We start from the raw sequence: 22,156 nt of genomic DNA, 5'->3' as shown, positions 1-22,156 counted from the left end.
TTACAGACTTTGGACTTGCCAACCCCACAAGTTAATTCCTTAAATTAAATTATAGTAATCATGAATTATTAATTATCATAGTAAATATGATATATGATATATAACATATAATGTCATATAATATAAATAATATATAATAAATAATACATCTGTATATTAAGCAGAACACAGAGGCTGAATACACTACATTTATTTAACAAAAAAAATAATTTTTATTTCTTTTTTTAAAAATAACAACACCGTGAGATTGGTTCTTGTCCTTGGTTAATAGTTGAAGAAAATAGATACCAGCATTCTGACTTTCAGTTTGATTCCTATCACATGCACACATTATTTTAGCACCTGCGCCACTTTAGAAAACAGGTACCAGGTCTGGCCTTCCCAGAATTTGTCAATCCAGAAGAGTGTGTTACTGGATACTTCTTTGTTCGTGGGATGGCTCTTCCTTTGCTACAACATTTTCCAAAAAACAGATTAACTACAAAAGGAAGCATGTGAAAACAGACCCATATCTGTGAATAAAAACAAAAATAAGAGTGATTCAAATTTCAGTAAGAAAGAAAGGAACACAGAGCCACACTGTTCTGACAATATTTGGGGATTAACAGAGTACCAATAACCCAACTAAATAATTGTAATAGCAAACATTTACGTCCTGCTTTTTTCCCTGCCCCAGGCCCTCTTCTGAATGCTTTACACATATCAGCTAATTTATTTCTCCTGATGTCTCTATGGAGAAAGTACTCTTATTGTCCCCATTTTCAAGATGAGTAAACGAAGTGGAGTCAGGATTTGAACTCAGATAATCCCTGTAGAGGCTGTTGCTGGCTCTCAGGTAGGTAGAGTACAACCCAAAAGAGTGGGAAAACAGAGGTAGAATAATTACATGAATAATTACTGAAAGCCTATTACACGACTATTGCTTTATACACATTATCTTACTTCATACTCCAAACGTGAGGTAAGTACTTTTCTCCCAATTTAGCCAATAGCGAAACATATCCAGATAATTTTAATAACTTGCAAAATGTTAAATGAGTAATAATTGGTGGCAATTAATTGGAACCCATGTCTGCCTTGCACCCAGAAGTTTGCCTTTTCCATCAAGCTACTAAGCTACTGTGCTATTAATTGACAAGCCTCAAAGATGTTTGTTCTAAGTGAGAATACACAGATCTTAGACCTAGTAGAACAGCATTTGCTCACAGACCATCTCAGCACAACTGCTTAATAGATCATCCAGAAACTCTACTAGTTCATATCCTTTTGTAGCCCCACTTTACGCATGACGAGTTCAAAGAGCTTCACAGTATTCTGGCACACTGAGGATCATGTGAAGTTACTTTTTCCCCCCTTCTTATTGATTCTTGGGATAAAGAGCATGTATTAGAGTCTCTCCTCTGCCCTCCACCCAAATTAACCTGTTCGAAGGCTTTTTATTATTTAAAGGGTGACCAAAATTTAAGACTTGGAGCTTAGAGACAAAGAGTCAAGTCTCTTTTCTTCCTTCAGTAGTTTCAACTGAATTTCTGAAGACCACATGATATGTTTCTGGGAGGCTACCCATTTCTACTTTTTCTCTTATTTTTTTTTTCTTTTCTATTTTTTTGTTTACTTTCTTTTCCTTGCCCATGATACTATCTTCCCAACATCAGATGGAATGATTAAAGAGCATCATCAATGTAAGTATATTAAAAGTTAATCTGGAATAATTATCCTTATATTTTCTCCCTCTTCCTTATCTTGCTATATACCAAATAAAAATAGCAGCATCAGGGGTGCCTGGGTGGCTCAGTCGGTTAAGAGCTTTTGGCTCTTCTCAAAAGCAGAAAACTGTAATATCACCAAACTTTGATCAGGCAACAAAAACAGTTCAAAAGTTCAATAGAGTTTGTGATAAGTACTATCTATACAAGCATTTAAGTGCGCCCTACACAATGGAAAATATTATAATTTAAATCATTTTCTATGTAATGGTAAGCGAGAATCAAGAAGTTAAAAGGTGGAAAGAAAAAGGTCAGACTTTCTTGCCCAGCTTTTAGCTTTCCTATCATCGCAATCTAAGACCATCTAATAAATTAGTGTGCCTTAGATTTCATGTATGCCTGAAAACAAAATGATCAGATTTTAATGACTTGTAATAACAATTTTTCTTTTGAAAGAAAAATACACGTTTAAGTCAAACCCTAACCTTTACTTATAGCTTCAAAATTATACAATTTCCTCAAATAAAGCAACTTTTTTATTTCCAGAAGAAAGCAAGAATAAGTGAGTTCCCCCCAAATATTTTTCTTTAAATTGTTATATTTATTTATCTTATCCCCTGAAATGACTACTACTTGTTTGTTAACTTCCGATTGATACGCATATCCAGATCAATGAGAACAACACTCTTCGCATAGTAGTGTATTATAAATATTTGCTTCAAAGGGTGTAGAGAGATCTTCGGAGGGCTCTCAATTTAATGGATAGCTTTTATGTACAATACTGATTTTATTTACTATATTTGATTAATATTTGTGGCGAGGAACTAGGACAGCAAAACTGAGGTCAATGTAATAAACTAAGGGTATGAAGGACCTAATGTTTATTGAATGACAGATGCTTTCTTAAGACTTCTGTTACTTTTAATCCTGGAGAGATATTGCTATTATGCAGATGAAGCTTAAAGGTTAATTTATTACCCAAGGAAATACATTTATTTTCCATTTGTTTTGGCTCAGAGAGATCAAATTATTTCCCAAGGAATTACAGGTGTTGTGTAGAGTAGGTACTAAATGCCACGCAAGTTTCTTGCCAAAGCCCAAGATCTTCCCATTACATCATATTGACTGTTTTTCTTGTTCATGGCTCGTTTTCTTAAGCAATTAGAATGAGATATCAATATCTGACATTATTTGATTTGCTTAATTTGCAGTGAGACTTTATTTTCCTCCATTTCATGCACTTCCTGGATGAGTCTGAAATTTAGACAAGTAGTGATGATCCATGCTGACAAATTTAGAACCAGATCTTGAATCCCTTAATGAAATGAAATTTTGAATGGCAGGGGTATTACAAATAATAACGCTGTGCATTTATTTTGTACTTCTAACTTATTCAAGAGTAATCGTGCTCATTCTTTCTTTCTTAGTAACATTAATGGACAGATAGAAGAGATGTTCTGATTTCCATTCTTATAAATGTGGAGCCTGATGCCAAGAGAGGTGACTTGCCAAAAGTCCTGTAGCTGAATCTTGACAGATCAGGACTGGAAACTATTTCTCTTGACCTTGGTCTGATATTCTCCCTGACTTCCTTCTCTTTACCCAATCTTCCCTTCTTTTTGTGACCCCCCCAAATCTACAGTCTATGACAGTAGTAATCATGTCCTCGGACATTTTATGTTTCCTTGTGCCCTATAGAAAAATATTTAAGCATTATGAATCATAGTGTGCCATATAACCTGCCCCCCAAATAGCTTTGCAGGGTCATTGTATTGTCATTGTATTACTTCCTTCAGTTTTTCTTCCTTTTCATCTACAGACTTATACCATAAATATTTTTAACCAATCTAGTTCCCATTTTCTGTAAATTCTTTGTGGTGGAAAACTATTATCTTTGTTTTTCCTAAAACCCTTCCTACCCTGCCCTGGTAATTGGTCTAAAAGTTAGGCAGGTGATGCAAGTGGGGCCAGGAAGAGCATTAAGGTAGATTTTTCAAAATGGAATAAGGATAGAGAAGCCACTTTCTTCTCTAGTCCTAAGGTGGTAACTGTGAGTTTAAGCAGTTCTTGGCTGGGTTGCAACCCCAAGGAGAAGGTGTTTTGGTGGAATGAAACTGATACACAATTAAAAGCAAAATGAGCAGTGGAAAGAGATCCATAATGGGTTTAAGCTCCCACTTTAGGAGTACCTGGGTGGCTCAGTTGGTTAAGTGTCTGCCTTCAGCTCAGATCATGATCCCAGGGTCCTGGGATCGAGCCCCACATGGGGCTCCCTGCTCAGCAGGGAGTCTGCTTCTCCCTCTGCCCCTCTCCCTTGCTTGTGTTCTCTCTCACTTGCTCACCCTCTCTCTAATAATAAATAAAATCTTAAAAAAAAAAAAAGTTCCACTTTAATATTAATCTCCAGATTCACCCTTTAAATTCCAAATTTGCAAAGTGAAAAATTTGTGTTTTCCTACCAAAATTAATTCTGTATTTTTTAAAAGCTTTTATTTATTTATTTATTTATTTGAGAGAGAGAGAAAAAGAGAGAGAGCACAGGTGCAGCTGCAGAGGGAGAGGGAGAAGCAGACTCACAGTTGAGCAGGGAGCCTGATGTGGGACTCGATCCCAGGATCCTGAGATCATGACCTGAGCTGAAGGCAGACGTGTAACCAACTGAGCCACCCAGATGCACCCCTACTTTTGTATTTCTGACACTAGCAATTAAAGTTTATGACTCATACAGTTATGTTTCATGTCCATACTGTGAGACCCAATTCCAATGTCTCCTCTTCTGCACTACCAGCCATGATTCCCCATTTGGATGATTGATCTTTCATCTACACCCCAAAGCTGGCTGCCACTGGTTTGAGCTTGGCACTCCTTACGATTTGCCTCATACGATCATTAGCCGCATCTGTATCTGCCTTCTTCACCTGTCTATGAGCTCGACAAATCAGGGTCCATATCCTAATCGTTAATGCTATATTTAAGTACTCAATTTGAGGATAGTTAGCATTAAATAAATGTTTATGTACTTAGGTTTTCATTTAATTCTCTTGCCTTTTAATGTTTAAAACAATATATAATGCAATGTGGGCTACAGATGTAATAATGAACTATAATTATTTTGGTATTGATGTGATGATTATACTGCAAAAATTATGGGAATTGCAATCCCATTTCTACTCCTTGATTTTTTTATTAAGGCAAGTTGTCTTTTCTTTAGTGCCACTCATGTTCTGAGAAGAATTGACTTCAACTAACTATGAATCACACAGGAGAGTGACAAATTGCAATGGCAAGACCATATTTGTACTTTTTTTTTTTTAGATTTATTTACTTATTTGAGAGAGAGAGAGAGCAAGCAGAAAGGGCAGAGGGAGAGGGAGAGAGAATCCCAAGCAGACTCCCCACCGAGCAGGAAGCCTGATGTGCAGCTCAATCTCACGACCCTGAAATCATGACCTGAGGTGAAACCAAGAGTTGGACGCTTAACCACCTGCACCGCCCAGGTACCCCTCATATTTGTACTTCTTGATACAGAAGCTTGTTACGAGATTTTGTAAAATATAATCTTTTTCCAGACTATTCCAGCATTGTACCACTAAAAACCATAGGTTGCATTTAATAGGAATTTATTATGCAGGGGCAGTGGGCTCTTACAGAACATTGCCCTCTCTAAGTTAATACTTAATCTAGACGTGGACATTGTGATATACTTTAAGGATATAGAAAGAATAGGTGAAGGCCTGAAAGGTATGCTGTTAACTGACTTCGTTCTTAACCCTCATGTGAAAACTGAAACAATTAATTGAGGCAATGATCCAGAACAGGAGGCCGTGCTTTTCCCTCAGTTATCTGGATCTTCTCACAGAAGAATGGTGGAAGCAAGAATGATCACAATTAGCTGAATTATCTCAATTTCCATTTTATGTTGTGTGTGTGGACATGATCTCCATTTATTTTTATAATTCAGACTATATGGTTATGTTGTAAGCTTGATGAAATAAGATCTTGTCAAATGTTTGTCCTTTAATGGCCAATAGAAAGAGCGATTTATGCCAACCAAAGGAGTGATTTAAGACAATATCCACTGAAAAGGTGAGTGGATTTTTTTTCCTTTGGGAGGACATAAAATGTTTCTGGAATGAGGTGGTTTTATGTTTGAAAAGTATTGACTTTTGTCAGGTGGTGCTTACTTAGTCTATACCCACTTGAAAAAAAATTCTCACCAATTTTCCAAAAAAGAGGACTTTTTTAACTCCAAGTGTTCTACATAGTTGGCAGGAGAATCGATGGTAGGAAAAGGGCAGTTGATAGGGCTGGTTGACGTTCAGGATAGGGACATTTTTTCCTAGAGGAAAACTTTCAGGCAGAACAGACCTCCAAGACGTATCTCTAGCTTCCCAGGATTCTAAAAGTAGCAGGCAGCAACAACAGAAGTAGATTTGTGAACTGAGATATTCAGCACAAGTCTTAACCGTGGAAGGCTTAGTTAGTGCATTTGGGGTGTTTTAAAATCTCACCCCATCTAAACATGTCAGTTAGGTACCTTCGATACTTTTTAAAAAGTTGTTATGTAAATTTCAGTTAGTTAACATAAAATGTAACATTAGTGTATACACATACACATGTATACACCCATACCATCTTTGAAAATGGTTTTGGTCCCTAACTGATTCAAATTTTCAATGAAATGTAAGAATCACCAAATGTCTTGAGTGTTTGTTTGTTGCTATTGAGGAAAATGATTCGAAATACACTTGGCGGGGGGTGGGGAGAAACTCTGAATAATTATGCCCTTTCATAGTTCGGCTGTTATCCTGGTTTCAGAAGTTAACCTTGTCTGTCAGTTTAGACTTAAGTGAATCAAGAACACATATTCATGTCCTTTAAAGGCATTAATGCAGTGATTTCAGCAATGACATCTTGGTTTCTCAGCGTATCTGATAAGAATCCCAAACAAACGCCCTATCTTGCCCACACATTTCCTCTCCCTCTCCCATCAGTTCCACGAATATGTTTTTAAAGATTAGGTCAGCTTTGTTTGTGTTGTGTTGGTTTGTTTGTTTAACTGTTGTAAAAGTTCATGTTTTGGGAAATGGCTTACTTATGAGAAGACATTTCCTGTAGCAATCGCAACTTTAACAATAACAGATAAACTCTTTGTGGCAAATCTTCACTGGGCTAGAACTAAAATCTGGAAGTAATCAGTAACCACTGAGCATCAGAAATTCTTTTAAAAAAATATTTAAACGCAGCTGGAGTCTGCTAGTAGTTGGGATAGGATTCTGGTACCTAATCCCTTGGGGTTAGTCGCCATCCTCCTTCTTCCTTGTCTTAGATGTGGAACTAGAAAGCCCCAGGGTGTTGATGGTTGCAGAGAAACTATGGCATCTGACACCTGCTGGGAGCAGTAAATAGAGAACTATTCCTGCCCTTGTCGGTTTGTTCCTATCCTGCTCACTACTGGAGTTGCAGTCTTTTCTTTCGAGCTGGGTTTCAGGAGGGATGAATTTTGTTTACCCATGTAAACAAATCTGATAAGTAAGAGAAGTCACTGCTATGCAGACAGTCATTTTGACACATGTGCTTGACCTATAATAAAGGCAAGTCTGGTTAAACAGTAAACAGAATCACACCCTTTACTTCTCAGAATTATGGTTGTAATTTTTTTCTGGAAGTAACATGACTCTAATGCAGCCTTCTGAAATAAGTTTGATTCCGTTGGTCTGTTTACTGTAGGATGATGGGTTTCCAGTTAACTAATTAAAACTGGTTATTGCTAAGGATTTGTGCAGGCTGAGTTATTGAATACTTTATGTCTGCCGGTCTTGTCCAGGTACACGGGGGATGCTCACAATTCTATTTAGAAGGAAACAGATGCTCATGAAGAAAGAGGTGAGTATCTCTTTTATCTATGGTGCTTCATAAAACAATGAACACACAGTAGTCCAGAGATCTCTGGAAAATAAAGGAGTATCGGGGTATAGGAATGTAGCACTGACTCCCTGGCATTCAGCTCTGCAGAAATCCTGAGTGCTACAGAAGTGAAATTCATCAGGACAAAAGCTTTCAGTCAGCAGGTGAAAAGGAACACCAGGCAGCCTCTAAGAAACTCTTTCTTAAATGCCCACACCCAAGCACCTAACCTGTCCAAATTATTTGCTTGTAGAGGAATTACTCTCAACCCTCCCAATGCAAACTAGCCATTGGTTTCCTTGCTAAAATTCATACATTTCTCTATTTGGCAAGTAAACCAGAGCACAATATTTTGCATTCCGTCAAAATGTATTTTTTCCCCTCTGGAGAATGAATGAAAATGTGTTTCATGCCATATGCCTGATATTTTCTAGTGGTGCCTGTTCACATATTTTTGACTCTACAGTATCTGGCACTGTGAGATGTGAATCCCAGGCATTCTTCAGTTACAGTCTTGCTGAAAGGAGAAAACAAAGAAAATGGGTAAAATCTGTTTAATTTTAATTACTAACAAGGTCAGTAGTTTTAAGAGATGTTTTCCATTTGATTTACTTAGAGCAAGTGAATACTCTTTTATTTCTCAGCAGACATTGATTATGGTTAACCAGAAATTTAAATTCGAGTGCTCCTTATTCTTTTAGAAAAGCAGAGTCCTCTATCTCTGTCTCTCTTTTCTTGTATTGGTTGCAAGTAAGACTAACTTCTCCCCTAAAGGAGAAAATCATGATGGTGGGCACTGAGAAAGTCTACCAAGGAGAGGGGATAGTGCATGGTTTCTCCTGTTGCATTCTTTTCAGAGTAAACTTCCCCAATAGCCCCCCGCAACAGCCTTCCCCAAGAGAATGAATGACAGTGTTTAAGACAACCTATTTCTCCTCTAACTCTTCCATCTCTTTTGAAACACTTAGAGAGCCTGCTACAACAAGAAAAATGTCTAGAAAAATATACTTCTGAATGTTAATACTGGTTTTATCTAGATAGAAAGATATGGGAAATTTAGTTGTTGTTTATGATCTCTGATTTTTCTATACTAAAAGTGGGTTATTTGTGGAAAAGAACTTCAAAATGAGGTTGCTTTTAGAATGTACTTTCTCTTTGAAAATGTGGTATCAGAAATCCATAACAACCTAACTTGCATACTTATTCATCCTTTCTGCTACCATTTTTATTCAATGCCCGTTAAATACCAACTTACCTGTCATCAAAGAACACAAAGGCACCTAACACAGTTCCTCCTTTCAAGGAACTCACAACTTTGGCATTGTTTTTGCAGTAATTGTCTTTATATTGACCATAATTTTCATCTGACATATTTCAGAATTTTGTTCCTATATTTTTACAGTAAACACCATTTCCACTCCTTTCATCCTTAATACAATGAACATTTCCCTTCTACCTAGAAATTGCTATCTCTTGATAAGACATCTGGGGTTTTCCTATAAATCTTTCAATGACTTTGTCATAATCAAACCTAAAAAAGTACTTAAGTTTCTGTTCTTAGGCATGGTATTATATATAAGCAAGTTTTGAGTTCTGTCAGTTTGGAATTGTTCCATGTCCATTTATAGAACTCCAAGTAAAAGACTGATTTTGTGAGCTTTTTCAACTACCTACTTCAACCAAGTGAATCCATGAGAAATTAGTAGTTACACCCAGTTGTTGAGATTTAAATAGTGGTTCCTACGGAAGATGTTGTCAGAAAAGAGTTCTTTATGACTTCAGTAATTGAAAAAAAAGTCAATATTTGTTGAGAATATTCTATCTTTTCTTCACCCCCAACTATTCAATGTAGGGAAGTGTGAATGATATATATATTACATGAACTATGTTATAGTATCTACTTATTACTCAGCCTGCCACCTAAGTGGCTATAACCTTGTCCCATTCCACATTAGTAATAGAGAACAACACTCTTGAAAGTCCCATAGGCTGTTTTAGTGCTTGGTGTTTTAAAAATATATTTTAAAAGAGTTTTAAAATGTAATGCATTTTCCAAAGATGTAATTCATTGTCATTTAAAATATACTACTATATACCTTCTTCCCAAACAACCCTTTAAATTTCCTTTAGTGACACGAAATTTAGATTCTTTATTAAAAGAAAAATCATGCTTTGTCAAAATAATCAAGATCCTTAGAAAAGCTTGCAGACTCTTTACTGTGTTTTTGCCATTAAAGTATATATATCCGCTTCATAATTTAGCATGTTTAGAGAGCCAGTTGCTTTGCATTCTCTCATAAACTAAATCAAAATGTTTTTCTGTGATATTATCTTCCCACTCTCCTAATGGTGAAAACAGATACTAGTTTTGTTTAATTTTCTTTTGATTTTCAGAGGTTTTATTCTATGGAATGTGTGTTTACTAAATATGTGCAGTCTTGGATTAAATAATACATCATAGTATTTTTGAGAAAGCCTTAATGTGCGGAGAGGTAATCTCAGCTCTATCACTAAATTTTTGTGTAATAAGGCATAAGTCACAAACTCTCTGGGTGTCAATTTCTTCATCTATTAATAATAGCTTCGTACTGGATCTCTCCAAGCTCCCTTCATAGATAGGATACTATGATTTTACACATGTTTTCACTAGGGAAAAGCATATCATTGGTCAAAATATGATTGCATCATAAAGTATTGTTTCCTAAGATATGGGGATCCCAAGAAGGGCAAATAAACTCAATGATACTCTCTCCACTTAGTCATCCATACTATCAACATACTGCTATTGAACTCTTACTATGGGTTAAGCTATGCTAAGGAATAGAAAGTTTAACAAAGAAGACATTGTACTTCTCCCTGGATTTTTGGTCCAGTGGAGTGGTTCTCTACCAAAAGCAACTTTGCCTGTGAAGGAACATCTGATGATAGATGGCAATATTTTGATCATCACAACTTGCACTTATCTAGTGTGTAGAGGCCAGAAGTGCTGCTAACGTTCCTCCAATGCCCGGGAGAGCCTCCGTGACAAAGAATCATTTGATCCAAATTGTCAATACTGCCATGATTGGGCATCCTGGCTCCTGGAGGAGAATGCTATGCAGGTGAAGGCTCCCGGTGTGAATAGGGCTGTCTATGCCAGCACTTTGCAAGGTCTTCTCCTAGATATCATACAAAAAAAAAAAAAAAAAAGGAGAATACAAAATGACTTACAAACTCCATCTCAGAGTAATAATAAGAGCTATCTGCAGGTTCAAAACATGCATGAAGGCTTTTAAAAGCAGCTGAGATGGGGCACAAGAGAAGCGAGAGAAGGGGAAGAGGAGAAACTCATGGTGTAGTGGCAGTAAATAAGATAAGACAAAATCATAGAGAAAAATTATACTTTCTCATGGGGAGGAATATACTCTGAAGTACAGACACTATATCCTTCGATTGCAACAATGTTGTAAGAACAGAGAGAGCCAAGTTAGTGAAAGGAGACTTCCTAGACCCAGTTTTTTTTTTAAAAGTACTTATAGGGCTTCAGAAAAAGATGACACACACACACACACACACACACACACACACATAAAATTTCTGCCTAGATCTTGTCTTGGAAAAAACAAAGCTCATTTGATAATAAATAATGAAAGATGAAGTGGCACAGCAGCAATGCAATGATATCATAAAAGGTGCAAAAAAGAGCAAAACATAGAAGTAAAGAATGTTCATCAAAAGGATGAATGAGGGCACCTGGGTGGCTCAGTTGGTTAAGCGACTGCCTTCGGCTCAGGTCATGATCCTGGAGTCCCGGGATCGAGTCCCGCATCGGGCTCCCTGCTCGGCAGGGAGTCTGCTTCTCCCTCTGACCCTCCCCCCTCTCATGTGCTCTCTCTCTCTCAAATAAATAAATAAAATCTTTAAAAAAAAAAAAAAAAAGGATGAATGAAACAGTTGAAAATTATGACCAAAAATTCTGTTATTTATTTAAAATGAATGAATTCATGAAGGAAGACCACCAAGTAGAAATGTAAGGATTCAGGGAAGAGATGTTAAGACAACAGAAAGAGATAAAACAAAAACTGGTAGAATCCTAGAAAGGAATTGAGAGAGAACTAAGAGCAAAATTCTCTGTCCTATTGATAAATGTAAAAAGAAATTCACTGTTAGCTGAGGTCCTCAAGGAAACAGATTCCAAAATGGAGTTAGAAAGACAAGAGATTAATGGAGGGAACACTTGTGAAAGTTCAAGGGAAATGTGAGCTGGAATTGAAAGGGAGGCCATGATGCAGGCTGGACACCTATGAAGGAAAGAGGGGAGGAAATGGGATTGGGCAGGAAACATCTCAGATTGAAGTGCATCTGTGAGAAAGTTTCAGCCAGACTTCTGTGAGATTCCAGCAAAAACTGGTCATTAAAGTAGTCTCCCCTTGAGCAGAAGTATTCTGGCTGTGTTGGCCATTGGCTGGGAGCAGCATGGACAGAGCACGACGTAGGTATGTGGTGCAGTAAATTCCACAGGTGGGGCAGCCAAGGCAGGTAGCTAACTCCACTCCTTACGGCAGGTTCTCTCTCTGCGAGAGATCCGATCAGTCTAAGTACCTCCATGGTTGCCACAATTGTCCAATTGGAAAAATTTTCAGATTGGCTCCCAAAGCAGATCCAGTGTCTCCAAAGATACACCTAAAACAAAAAAGATTCAGAAAGGTTGAAAATAAGCTGACAAAGTCATATCAGGCAACTGCAACATAAAAGATGCAAAGGTCATAATCTTAATTTCAGAGAACATGAATTTTAGTTAAGTTATTACTATATTACTATACATTATATTATTATTATATTTCTCAGGTATATTATATAAAGCTTTCATTTTTGCATCATTCAATTGTATATTCCATTCAACAAAAAACTAAATAACAAACGAAAACATAAAGTCATACAGGAAACACTAAAAAAAAAGTGATGATGTCGTATAAAAAGGACATAGGAGCCTACCTAGAAGAGCTCTCGATGTCCAAAGCTGTAACAATTTGAGCAATAAGATAAATTATGATAGTACTGGATTACAGCCCAAAGAATAAAATAAACACATATGTGATGAATAAGTAAATGGAGGAGAGAAGTCTTCTATACCAAATGGAATAATATTAGATAATAAGTATAGAAGAAATGAGGGAAATAAAATAATGACAATTAGAATATCACAGTAATAATTTCTGCTTGCAAGATCCATGGATGAATGCTAAAATTGTAGGCAGAACCTTAAGGAGAATATTTACATAACTACAAAGCATTCCCCCCCCAAATATTTAATAATTGTTGTGGTGGTTTTAACATATGTTTACAAATCTATGGATACTCCTACCTCCAAGAGATAAAACTTCACTCCCTTCCACTTGAGTGTGGCCTGGACTTAGAAGCTCACTTCTAGTGAATAGAGTATGGAAGGGAAAAATGGTAACTTTACCATGAAAAAAGCTGGCAGACACTCCTGTATACCAGTAACCAAAGTTATCACCAGTGATGTCATGTTGATAGCATGTACCCTCTGATATCAGGCAATGAGAACTGTACTTCATCTCTATAACGTTCTTTCCAAAAATCCATAATCCTAGTGTAATTATGAGAAACCATCAGGGAAATTCAAATTGAGTAACATTCTAAATTATGTCTGGCCAGAAATCTTGAAAATCGACAAGGTCATGAAAAACAAGGAAAGACTGAGAAAATGTCATAAATTATAAGAAACTAAAGACATACAGTTAAATTAGAGCATGGTATCCTGGATTGGATTCTGAAAAATAAAAAATGATATAAATGAAAAAAAAACCTGATGAAATCTAAATAAAGTCTGTAATTTTGTTAACAGTATTATACCAGTATTAATTTCTTATTTTTCCTTAATGTACTATGGTTATATAAGATGTTAACGTTAGAAGAAACTAGGTAAAGGGTATATGGGAACCCTCTGTGCTATCTTTACAACAACTCCGCTTCTCTAAAACTATTTTAAAATATAAAGGTTATTAAAAAGGTCAACACAGACTAATATAAAATTTTAATTAGGATAATTCAACAAAGGGACTGTTTATATTATGATGAGAATCTGTACTAGAGTGATTGGTTCCAATAAAGAAGGTCAGGCCAGACTGTTGAAAAGTGACACTTAAGCAGAGATCTGAGGAATGAGTCAGAGTTATTTAGGCAAAGAGCAGATGGAAGAGTATTCCTGGAAGAAAAAACAACATGTGCAAAGAAACTATGACAGAAGGGAAGAGAGCAAGCACCGGGGACTGTAAAGACACTGGAATTAAAAGGTGGAGAGGGTGGTCCAAGATAAAATGGAAGAGCTAAGTAGGGTCCGAAAGCTTCAGGAATGTGTAGGGGAGGTCTATTTTTATTTGGAGAGTAATGTTGAGTCACTGAAATGTTCAAGTTTCCCACATTCGGATACACATTTCTTAAAGATCATTCTAGCTATTGTGGGCCACCACATAGGGGCCCCAGTTGAGATCTTATTGCAGAATCCTCATTAAGAGCCTGCACTACAGTATTGGTGATAAAATGGAGAGCAGAGGAAAGATTTGAGACATTTAAGAAGAAACATTGATAGGATTTGAGTGTTTTGGAAATGGGAGTTGAGGATAAGAAAAGTATCAGGGCTAGCCACTAATATCTAGCTTTTCCAAAAAGCTTTTTTTGGTTTGGTGGATTAGTTGCATTAAGAGACCCAATTCTTTGCTGTTTTCTGTATGAAATCTTTGCCATGGGTTTCTTTGTCATTTCTTTTAGAAAAAAAGGTAGAGTCTGTCCTGACATCTTAATACTTAGGTAATACTTTGGCCACTGACAAGCTAACAGATATGAGAGCAGAGCCATTTCCCTAATCACCCCAACCAAAACCATCCTTGCTAATCTATCAGACAACTAGCCAGTCCTGTGAGCAGCCCAGGGCTAAAACAACTTGCCAACCCGCTCCTAGCCATAGATTCATGAATGAGGGTAGAGGCTAGCTGACGCCAGTCAGGCCTAATTTAGATCAATCGAACCCTATAGAAATGTGCTTTAGGGGCGCCTGGGTGGCTCAGTCGGTTAAGCGGCTGCCTTTGGCTCAGGTCATGATCCCAGAGTCCTGGGATCGAGCCCCGCGTCGGGCTCCCTGCTCAGTGGAGAGTCTGCTTCTCCCTCTCTCTCTGCCTACTTGTGCTCTCTCTCTATCTCTCTGTCAAATAAATAAATAAAACCTTTAAAAAAAAAAAAAAAGAAATGTGCTTTAAAAGGTGTATTTTATAGCACTGAGATTGGGTGGCTGTTTGTTATTCAGCATTACTGTGGCTACTGTAACTGTTACAGATGCCATGTTAGTGCCATTTACTGAGATCTACTAGGAACCATTGTTGGTTGTCTGTACAAGGCCTCTCTGGACATCTCCTCACCATGTTATCTACAGAAGGATACCTGTCTAAATTGTAGAAACTGAAAATATCAACTGCTAATTTTCCAGTCTCCCTTGTGTCTAGTCAGTGGGCAATGAGACATTAATTTTTGCTATGGGCTTACACAGAAGAATTTAGTAGAAAGACAAACATGGAAAAAATCATCTCTCCTTTAATCTGACATTATATATGTATATATAATGGCAGGAATTTTGGCTGCCATCTTAAGAGGTTGATGAAACCAGCCCAATTTATGAGGTCTAAAGTTTGATGAATTTTCACTGAGGAGCAAAATGCAAAGATGGTAAGATGTCTTTAATGATGTTTTTAATTGTCCCTAGAAATATCTATCTTTAGACATCTTATTTTGAGATAAATAAAGGTCCTTATTGTATATATCACATTTAGTTAAGTGTTTTGTTACAAGTAGTTGAAGGCACTAATAGTTCTCTTAACTTTCCTATCTGATAAAGGGAAGTACAAAAGCAGAGATATCTCTGGAAAACAATGGAATGTTATGCAAACAGTTATTTAATAGACTAGGGAGGAAAAGTCCCTGCACTGCAGGGGCCTAGGGCTGCCTCTAAGAACAGAGCTTTACATTTTTCTAATATTGAAAATTATTAAAAATGTAGAAAGTAGAGAGAAGACTACGTCAATCTCTTACAAACTCATCACCAGCTTTAAGAATTATCAACACAGGACCAACTTTGTTTCATCTCAAATATCCACTCATTTCCCTGCTCCCATATTATTTTGAGACAAATCCCAGGTATGAAAATAAGAATATTTTGGGCGCCTGGGTGGCTCAGTCGTTAAGCGTCTGCCTTCAGCTCAGGTCATGATCCCAGGGTCACGGGATCGAGCCCCACATCGGGCTCCCTGCTCGGCAGGGAGCCTGCTTCTCCCTCTCCCACTCCCCTGCTTGTGTTCCTGCTCTCGCTATCTCTCTCTCTGTCAAATAAATAAATAAAATCTTTAAAAAAAAAAAAAAAAAAGAAAAGAATATTTTAAAAGTTTTAGTTTGTAAGTAGACTTTTAAAAATGTACTGTTTTAATTAATGAAACAAATATTTATTGATCATTGTTTAGGTTTAGAGGGACTACATCTGATAGGTTCAGAGCTCTATGCAAAAAGCCCAAATATCAGACTATCTTATAGGTTCCTGACTAGCCTGAGTCAGTCGGCCACTCTAGTCCAATAATCGACCTCTCCTTCACACAGAGTTTTCAAACTGCTAGCCTGTGGGGAAACAGTGGGTAAGGCGGATTCAGCAAGAATGGCCGAGAGCAGATTGGGCTCCATCCTGTACCTTCAGCTTCTATGTGTCAAGCATTCTGTAAATGCCAAAGATACAAAAAAAAAGAGAACGGCGTTGCTCTAAGGTACTTTATTTGTTTTCATACTGTCATATTTTTATTGATCCCTGTTTTTAAAAATTAACACTTTTATTGATGGTGACCTCCTTTAAGGTAGGAACTATATCTGTTGTTTCTATAAACTTTGATTTTAAATATACCTATTATATTTAACATATCATATTTAACCATATTCTGCAAATACATACTGGATAAATAATTCTGTCTCTTCTTATAAATTATATGCTTTGTCTAACCGTGACATAATGACAAAAATCTAAAAAAACTAATTTTTCCCATCCCCATTGATATTATGAGAAGATCTATGCGATTTGACTTGTTTGGCAAGTCTTTATCCCATGTATAAGTAGCCAACAAGAAAGAATAAATCAACTCCTATAAGTGTAGCTTAGATACACATGTTTATAATAATTTAAACAGTTATCACACCCATATTTATGAAATTGATCCAAATAAATTATAGTATATGAATTTGAGTGTGGTGATGATTATATTGTATTATTTACATTTCAGTGGCTGGGACCATTTTTTCCAACATGGTGTTTGCTTAAAGTAATTATACTGACTGAGAACAGTGGCAGATTGAAATTAAATGTTTGGATTAAATATTTTGTCAGCAAACATGCAGCAACTGCTTTACTGCTTCTTCCTGTCTTCTATGCATACTGATTACAAAATGATTACAAAATGATTAGCTTTTATTTTGGCACAGTTTTAAAATACTTAGATAAATGCTGCTTGATATCCAATCTTCTAATTGTTTAAATAGCTGAGGAAAAAAGAGAGAGAGAAGAAAAATGGCCAAAAGAAATTTAAGGCAGCCTTCTAACTTCTAACTCGGTCCTCCTTCAAACAAATAAAAACTTGCCAAGTCTTAATATAATTTTGGTTTTATGAGTTCTAGGTTTCGGCTAAATATAAACCCTTCCAGGTGTGTTCAGTGCTGGCAGGTGGGGAAAAAGTGTTACTTTATGCTAAAAGTAGAAACATATGAAACTATTTTTAAGAGAGAGCTCTTGCGGCTTTTTGGATTTTGATTGTCTCTTTCAAAATAGTAGTTTAATGTGCTAAATGGGAGCAAATAAGAACATATGGTTTAAATCTACCCTGAAATACAAATGTATTTTTAATAACCATCATACAAGTACTTGACAAGATGTTTTAAGTTTTACTTTCCAGAATCAAACCGTTAAAAATGAGTTTTAAATAAAGCAAGCCTCTGAGTATATCTTATAAATCTCTAGTGTATATTCACTGAGATTTTGGTCAGGGATTGGAAGTTCAGGGTCATTTTTAAAGTAGCACTAGGGGCTGAATATAGGTCAGATGCCACCTGAGAAAGAAAAGTCACACTTTTTAATCTTTAAATGAATAAATATTCCAAGAAAGGACACTATGTAACTGAGAAATGTTGTAAATTTCCTAAAGTAATGATATGTTCACAAAAATTATTAAATGCTATCTTTACATATTTTTATGAACTCATTCATATTGACAGTGCAATACCAATTCAAGACTGATTTGTCCTGTAACTGATAAAGAGTCAGAAGGGTAATCAGTCAGGTCTTTACTTACATCATGTAAGCATATCTTCATCTTCCAAGTCCTGTGGAACATGACGAATCCAGTCTTGGGATGCCCCAAACCATTTATTTGCTTCCATCAGGACATGGTACATATATAATATGCTGGAGGAATTGAGCTGATTCCAATGGAGAATTATGAAACTATTTGGCTAGGTATGTCTCAAACCATTCCAAGTCATGTCATGCACATGCTTCAACCAACATAAGAATAATCTTGGTCACAGTGTCAGATTTTCTGCGTTTTATTCTCAGGATATTCCAAAGTTATGCCACCTGGCTACAAAGAGGGCTTTCCTCAAGTGTTTGTCTCTGGCATATAATGATGGAGGAGGAAGACGAGCCATATGAGATGTAGAGATAGAAAGAGAAAAAGAAATAAATGGGAGCGGAAAGGAGAATGAAATCAAACTGGATTTCAATTTGAATTCAATTTTGCTACATTACATTGCTCCTTACTAAGTCCAGCATCCTTCAGGCATACTGTTGTTAAGGTTGCTTTGAGATGCTCAGGTATTGCCTGTCCATTTTTTTGGGCATGATATTAAGATGATATAAATAAGAGTCTTCAATTTTGAGAGCGCTATTAATGCAAAATGAGAGACTGGGAGGCATGTGCAGAATTGGACAGGTGCTACTCATTGAATGTCTCCTGTTATCATTGTCATGAAAGACATGTTATCATCTCTGTTGTCATGAAACCATACTGGGGGCTCTATAAAGCAAAATAGAGAAGAATAGTCATGATATTCATAAGTCCAAGACCCAAAGGTGCAGCATGAAGCAAGAAAACTCTCTGGACAAGATGAATTAATACAACTATCTGGACAAGACACATTATACTTGTATAATCCACATACAAGGATTAACGAACTTGGTCAGCTGCCTAGGGGAGCTATCTCTGCCTTTGTAGCATCGGCTAGATGTTCAACCTGTTCCTTTGCCTTCTAATCATGCAGGGACTCTTCGCCAGCCTCCCTCGTAATGGGACATGGCCATGTGTCTGAATTCAGGACAATGAAAGGTGAGCAGAAGAGAAGAGTAACTTCTTTCCATGGCCAATTGAACTTTACATGAATGAGGGGGAAAAAATCTTGAATTAATTCACTGAGATTTTGTGGTTTGTTTGTTATATCAGGTAGCACTACTTGAACTATTAGAGATAAATCACCTTGAAATGAGATGCAACTGTAAAAAACAAACAAACAAACCAACCCTCAAATATTTGGAATTACCTCAGTGGTTGGACAGCAAATAACAAGAAAACTGATAGTTAAGACCTGAAAGGTAGAAACTGATAGGGTTTAGAAAAACTATTGCTGCTTCTGGATTCTGACCCATGAACCAACACCCTCCCCATGCCACCCCACTCCCACGTCAGTCCTCCAGCACTCACTGCTTACCTAGACTGTCCTCAGGTCATTTTATATAGACTTGAATCTCTAGATGGGGCAGCTAAAATCGCTTTCAATTGCCACCTAGGGGCCTGTCCCACATCAGTGGAGAGGTCTTACCTCTGGTCAGTCAATTTTGGCCAGGACGCTGGGGATGAGGAAGATGCATTTCATTCCAATCATATCATCCAAATGACTTATTTGGATTTCTTCCCATGAAAAATGATAGAGATTTAAGGTTTATGTATAATGATTGATGCATAAAAGGCTTTTCAAACTCTTCTAGGCATAAGCCCAGTAAGAGAATTAAATCGTCATTCACTGCTCAGATTGCATCAACTTGTTTCTTGCTAAGCCACTGATGGCTTCCTGACTTAATTACCTGGGGGGTGGCAACAGCAAAATAGGGATAATGGTGCAAGAGCCTTTGAGAAAAAGGAAAGTATTATAGTTCTTTGTAGTCAAATGAGTAATGAGATATTAGGCCAGATACGGCAAATAATCTGGCATGTGGGTAACTACCCCTACCTCCACCCCCAACCACAATTATATAGCAGAGATTAAAAAAAGGATCCCTGCGTTCTTATTCTCTTTATCCTCAGAGTCTTAAAAGAGCTTGAAATCATCAACATAGCACACCACACCCACTACAATCCATTTAAGTTGGCATAAGTTTGCAAAACTCACTCTATACCATCAGTTATATCCTTTTTGATGGCTGTCTTTCTGTTTTTACCGTACAAATGAGAATGACGATCCTAAAGCTCTACATTTTAAAATAATTTCTCCAGCAAACCACATGCTGAGAACTTGATGTTTCCCCATTGCTATTCTCATGTCAGTTGCATCTTTAAAAGCACAGAAAAATTCTATGTAATTGTACCATCAACCACCTACAGGATATTCCCACTGCAGCCATACAAAAAAAATGCAAGTGGTTCCTTTTCCCTCTGAAAAAGTAAAACGATTTAATGTGATCTGGCACCATTGAGATACCTTGCAAATCAAACTTTTTTAATCTCTCTGTTAAAAGAAATAGTCAGCTACAAACTTATCGATGTTACCAGCAAACCCAGATGGAAGAGAGAGACATTAACTACAGGGGATTGTGATTATAATGGAGGAAGTCCCTCTACACATGTAATGTGTGGAACTGGACAGTGCAGTCTTAGAAGCAATGGTTTGGATTATCCAGCCTAAGTTCCTCCAAACCTGGGAGGGGTAAAAATCTCTTCTTTCATTATGGAATGTTGCCACATCGCATCTGTGATTACAGTCATCTTTCTTTTAAGTCGTTTTTAGAAATAGACTTCAAAACAGTCATCCAAACTGGGTGAGAGCTGCCTTGTCTTTTCTTAAAGGAAACAAGTGAATTTGACATAGTTTTCCTGCATGTCACCTCTTGAATTTGAAAAGACCTTAGGAAAACCAAAGTTTAAGGTTGTGGCATTAACTGATAAGACATTTTTGAAAACTATTCTGTTTTGATTTTTGCTAGAAGAATGTATTACTCAGCTGATTGAAACTAGCTGAGAAATTGTTTGGAATTGTTTTCCCTTGCTACATGGTAGTTTCTTCCTTCTCCCACCTCCATTCAAGGCAGCTGACAGAATTTTGAGTGGTCGTTTCACATGTTGCATACTATCTGGGACTAACTCAACAAGTTGTAGAAAGAAGATAAACCGTAGTTCAGGTATTAATCTGGGCAGGCCCACCAGTGCCCAAGGAATGCTAGCCCAGGAAATTCAGCATAGGGCTTTGATGACTGCAAATGATTTAGTAGCCTCAACTTCTCAAAACCTCTGGAGGAGGTCTGGTTGGAGCCATTGACTGTAACAGGGCCCATAGTGACTTTCTTATGTCTCCATAGCTTCTGTGTGCAGTGCAGCTCCTCATGAGATCATGCAGATAGATTGCTGTGGTTGTTGAATAAAAAAATGATTTAACCTCTGATTTTTCTGCTTGTAGAATAAATCCAGATCTGCTTTCAAGATGTGGAGCTACTTGTTGAATTAGTTCTTGTTACTTTTTAAGTATTATTTTGTTTGTAGACATAGCACGCATGGAGATGAAAGTCAACCTACTATGATTCCAACGACTCTGCCATTTTACTCTCTGTGCTACCTTGGGCAAATGACTGACCTTAGCTCAGCTTCCAGTTCTTCAGGTGTCATCAAATAGAGGTGCAAATGGGTACCTCCTTCGTAATAGTTGCTGTGCAATTTTAGGAGGTAATCCATGTAAAGCATTTAGCATATCATAGATCACTGTCTCTCAAACCTAAGTGTGCACATAATTCTCCTAGGGAGCTTATTAAAATGAGGATTCTGATCTAGTAGGTCTGGGATGGGACTTGCTTTACTCATGAGTTCTCTGGTTAGGCCAATATTAACTATTTCATGAGCCACCATTTGGTAGGAAGTTTCTAGAGCACCTAAAAGTGATTTTTTACCAATATTATTTTGTTACCATTGTCATTATTATTAATATCTGCCTTTCCTACTAAACACAATCTCAGCTAAAAAAAAAAAAAAATAAGGACTACGCTCCCATGTCAACTGTTTTATTCCCTTGTCCACACTGTTCTCAATACTGTGTGCTTAATAAATATTTGCTGGATGAATTAAAGGCAAAGTTCTCTCCATTGGCTTGTAACACCCATTTTTTTTTTACATACTACTACTTTTTTAGTAGCTTACTTACTAATAGTAGGTTAAACTAGTATGTTATGTCCCCTACTATTTTTTTTAGCTTTAGCTGACTTATTTTCC

At 36.9% G+C, this 22,156-nt stretch overlaps 1 long non-coding RNA gene across 23 annotated transcripts in view; it reads left to right on the top strand.

Moving 5' to 3' along the window:
• Window positions 1-22,156, top strand: part of LOC118522266 (uncharacterized) — a 436,304-nt gene that overhangs the window by 320,825 nt on the left and 93,323 nt on the right. For 18 of the 23 annotated variants that reach the window (XR_013447182.1, XR_013447181.1, XR_013447184.1 and 15 more), the window contains 5 exons: window positions 1,656-1,682; window positions 5,022-5,203; window positions 7,534-7,592; window positions 16,254-16,414; window positions 18,951-19,015. This is a non-coding gene — a long non-coding RNA (uncharacterized LOC118522266). Of the gene's footprint in view, window positions 1-1,655; window positions 1,683-5,021; window positions 5,204-7,533; window positions 7,593-16,253; window positions 16,415-18,950; window positions 19,016-21,353; window positions 22,050-22,156 lie in introns of those variants that run through there. The other 5 variants (XR_013447176.1, XR_013447169.1, XR_013447183.1 and 2 more) reach the window with 4 other exon arrangements.

This window comes from Halichoerus grypus, chromosome 4, assembly GCF_964656455.1.
Source record: "Halichoerus grypus chromosome 4, mHalGry1.hap1.1, whole genome shotgun sequence".
NCBI classification, from domain to species: domain Eukaryota; kingdom Metazoa; phylum Chordata; class Mammalia; order Carnivora; family Phocidae; genus Halichoerus; species Halichoerus grypus.
This window is presented reverse-complemented; position numbering and strand designations above follow the sequence as displayed.